Raw genomic sequence first — 4,586 nt, 5'->3', positions numbered from 1 at the left:
CGGTTCACGTGGGAGGCCCGCGCCTCCCTGCCGCGGGGTGTGCCGGGAGTTGTAGTCCGTCCGTCGAGGCGCGGGGACGCGGCATGGCCCCGGGCGGACAGCGTCAGTGGCGGCCGGTCCCTTCCCTGCCCGCGCTGCATCCCGCCTCCCTCGTCTCTGCTCCTGCCGTGGCCACGGCTTTGAAGTCGGGGCCACCTCAGCGGCATGTCCGTGACGGGGCGGGGCGGTCAGGATCAGCAGAATCAAAGAGCGCGTCAGGTTGGAGGGGACCACAGTGGGGCACCCGGTCCAACCTGATGAGCAGGGCCATGCCGGAGCACGGCGTGGCGTCCGCGCGGTTCTGGAATACCTCCAGTCAGGGGGGCTCACTGGAGATACTCAGTGGTACTGCGCTGCGGCTCCTGCAGGAGAACTGTGGCGTGCGTGCGGGGCCAGCGGTTGCGCAAGGCAGCGGTGCCGGGGCGGCTGTGCGGTGCCCCGAGCCCGGGGCTGCCGGCAGCGCTTCCCCCGGGATGCCCGTGTGAGCCACCGGCCCCGCCTGCTCGGCGGCACCGGCTCCGAGGGAAGCAGGGATGCAGCACGCGGAGCGGAGGATGACGCTGCCGAGGCACAGCTGCGCCCCCGTGCAACACCGCCCGTGCCATGTGCACACGCGGGCCTCGGGACCGGCGGCTGCACGGGGATAACCTAAAACTGGTGGAAGCAGACGTCCTAGAAATACATATGTATACATTTGTTCCTGCTTTCCGGGGAAATAGACTTACCCACTCCATGTATTACGGGAACTTTGGAGTTACTGAATAAAAATGCCACTCTAAACCTCCCTAAGCACTTACCACTTCAGAGGACAGGTCACGCACCAGAGTTGAATAAAGTAGCTTCAGTGGGGCAGTAACTGCTTAAAGTATCTTTTCCTTACATCTTAAATCTAAACTTACTGGAGTGAGTATTCAACTGTTCAAGATGAAAAATAATTTTACATTTTTTTGTATCATCCTGATCTTTGGATGGAAGTTTTGCCCCCAAAACACTTGTTCTTTTGCAAACATGCGTAATACTGGTAAAAAGGACGATGGCCCACTCCTCTTCCCCAGCAGAAATTTTGTTGTTTTAGTATTTTCTCTGTACATCCCTTCCATTTGAGAGTGGCAAGAGATCCATTCATCAAATGGATTTGTCTGATCCCTTGATAACTCATGGAATCCTTAAACAGGGCTTTAAGATTACTTTTAATTTCTCCCAAGCATTATTTTATATACATATAAAACATAATTTACAAAGCATAGATTACTTTTACACTGTCCCCCTCTCAAACACCTTTTGAATGGAAGGAAGATTAATTGCAAATACAACCTACTTGGAGAGAATGGAATAAAGATCCACGGAGCTCTTGCTGTCTGTAATAAAATTAATTGTGAGCCCTGTTTTGGAGACTTTGGGTGCCTGGGAAGTTAGCATACATTGTAGAGCAGAAGCATGCACAAGGCTGCTCTGTCAAGGGGAATAAAGTTTTCTTCAAAAATTATCAGATGCTAAGAGAATATATTTCTAGCAGTAATGCTTTTCACACATGAACTGCATGTTTGTTTTTTGTTCTTTATTTCTGATAAAGTGACACAGATCAATTACAATTGTTTTGTATAGAAAGATACTCCTCCTAGTAAGTCAATTTTCTAGAAGTTCAGATTTTTTTGAGGATAGCTGATGCACGTGTAGTTCAAGAGGTACCATCAGGACTCAGATCTCTGGTGCACTGCAGTGCAGTTGTCCTCTGGGGAATAAAAACGAGAAATTGAATGAAAATAATTACTTCTAGTATTTTAAATTACATTTAACATTCTCTCCGTGTCTCTTCTTGTGCTCATGTGAACATGCTCTCCCTCAAAAATGCACTTACCAATGAAGTGCATGTCAACAGTATGGGAAATTTATATTCCATTCCTGCAAGTAAATACATGTACTGAGAACATATTTTCAGTTGTGCCCTGTAAATGACCTTGCTGGAGATTGTTCGTGCAATCCTACGCACCAGGAGCAGCTGTTCCACCCAACTTGCTGCTGCCAAGAAGGTGTAGTGGTCTCAAGTTTTGACGGGCAAGAAGCTGAAATTCTAGGAAAATTAGTTCTTTTAAATTATTATTTAGGATATAACTTGGTATAAATAGTCATTGGTAGAAATCTTAAGTCATCGACTTCTTACAAATTTTTGGAGTACTCTGTTTTTATGAATTACAGCCAAGTTATCTGGTTATCACCCTGCTGAAGGGTAGTCTGACTTCATGAACCTTCTACACTTACCAGTCAGGTTGACACATCTCTTAGGTACTTCACTGCCCTCATTGCAGAGGCACTCCCAAGCAACTGGATGAAAAATTAGTTCCTCCATTATGTTTAAACACATCAGCAAGGTGACAACTAGAACAAAACGTTCAAATCTTTAACCAAAGACAACTGAGAAACTGTGAAATAAAGGTATTATTTCTTTCCTTACAGCATTATAATAACATACAATACAGTCAGGAAACAATTTAATTTTGTCCTTTCCTCATGACGTTTATGATAATTGCTTCTATTGGAACTTTGGAGAAGGTAAGGACTATCAGAATTTTTCTTGGAACATTTCCTTCCATGACACTGAGTAGGAGCAGTAATTCTTCCAATGTTACTTTTCATAGAATAACTAATCAAAAATTAAAATGAAGGCAGGAGGGAAATAGAAAAATACAAACAAATCCAAAACGCAATCCAAATCACCAGGCTTTACAGGATCCTAAAATTTAGTGGTGGCTAGGGAAGTTGCCTGGGGTCCATTGTGGACAACACTACAAACATGTACTGGCTGAACAAGATGTTGGGGTACATGTAGAATGAGATGAGGAGAAATACAGAAAATGCAGCCAGGATGTGTCAGCTGGGTGGTGCTTTCTTGTATGTGCTTGTTGCATGTCACACCTCACGTCCAGAAAATGACTGCCAAAGGTTAGTTTTGAAGAAAGCTGCTTCAAACTATTTGGTTTATGGAAAACTGCCTCCATTAAAATTTGGAAACAGTGAAGTTTGAAAGGTCTTGCTTGACTCAAGAAAGTTAACTTGTCAGACATGCAAAGAAGGCAAAGTCAAGTTCTTCTGTTTTCCTGTGTCACTCAGGTAAATTCAAAACCAATAAAAAGATTTTTCCCCTTCACACGTCAATAAATTCTTACCCCACAATACCAGGCAAGTAATGAATTAGTTTTAAAAAGGACCTGCATTTTTTATGAATTAGAACAATAGCCAGCTGCATGTTTGTGCAAACATGTTTTGCAATAGAATTGGGATGTTGGCTGTCAGGGTAGGAAGGGGAGCCGTGGCCCCAGTGAGGATGCAGGGGTTGGTTGGTGGTTGGTGAGTGGCACTGCTCTCTCTAAAACTGAGCCTCTCCTGGGTTACAGCGGCCAGGACTGAGGGGCTGACACCCAAGCCAGAAGCTACTCCTGCACTTGTGACTTAATAAGCAGGTGATTTTTTTCTTTCTTTCTTGCTTCCCCAGACCAAGGGGATGCAGACACTCCCTACTGCAGCCCTTGGCACCTGGCCTCCAAAGCTGGGTTGCTTGCCAGCTCCAGCAGGAACAGCGCAGTGGTCGGGATGGGAGATTGCTAGCTGACTCAGGGCAAACATTATTAGTGGTCTTTGTAATTGCTTACAACCATTCTGTTTTCAACATGTGCTCAGATGTGTCAGCTGACTAGTAAGTACATCCACAACCAGAGAAACCCGAAGTGGGTTGGGTAACAACATTCTTCCACCTGTAAGATACTTTCCACCTGTAAGATCCTTTCCTGCTTTCATGAACATGCCCAAATTTTTTGACACTACATCCCACCAAGTGATCGTTGTTTCCACATCCACAGCAAATATCAGTAGAAGCTCCTCTCCACCCCAGTAATATCCTTACAGCAGGACCTTTCATCCACCCAACACATGATGGGCTTGAAAATCTTGTTACACCTAATACAGGATGAAAGGTGGTGATGATACAGCACAACCAGAACTGTTTGATATTTAAATTGCTGGCATCAAAGGGCACAAAGGTCAGCATTAAAACATTTCTGAAGTAAGTGGGACAAGAATCTGGGTGTATCAACCCATTCTCTGGCCATTATTTAACTGTGATGTAAATGGGTTTAATCAGAAAGGAGAGGAAAGGCAGAAAAGCAGCAGTTTTATCTGGCACCTAAACCTTCACATTTGTGTATGGAAACTCCAGCCACAAGAAGAAATAAATAAAAGCAACTTCAGAATTAAGGTTTTATGCAGGTAGACAAGTAAAAAAAAAAAACACTAAGCATGGTTTTCTTTAGAGCATCATATATCAGAAGGCATCAAATATTTATTCTTTGAATTTGATATACAGCCCTTAACTAACTAGAGGCATTTTTTGTGTCTTTCCCTACTTTGCCAGAACCACACCAAGACAAAATAACCTATTTTCCTATGCAGCTTTGGGTTAATTATATCTCCCAAGTTTATCTGGAGAGGTTTGTCATAGATTCATGAATTCCTGAATTAGCAAAGAAAAGTGTCCTCAACCTGTCCATAATGAA

This window comes from Lonchura striata, chromosome 2, assembly GCF_046129695.1.
Source record: "Lonchura striata isolate bLonStr1 chromosome 2, bLonStr1.mat, whole genome shotgun sequence".
Classification (NCBI taxonomy): Eukaryota; Metazoa; Chordata; class Aves; order Passeriformes; family Estrildidae; genus Lonchura; species Lonchura striata.
This window is presented reverse-complemented; position numbering follows the sequence as displayed.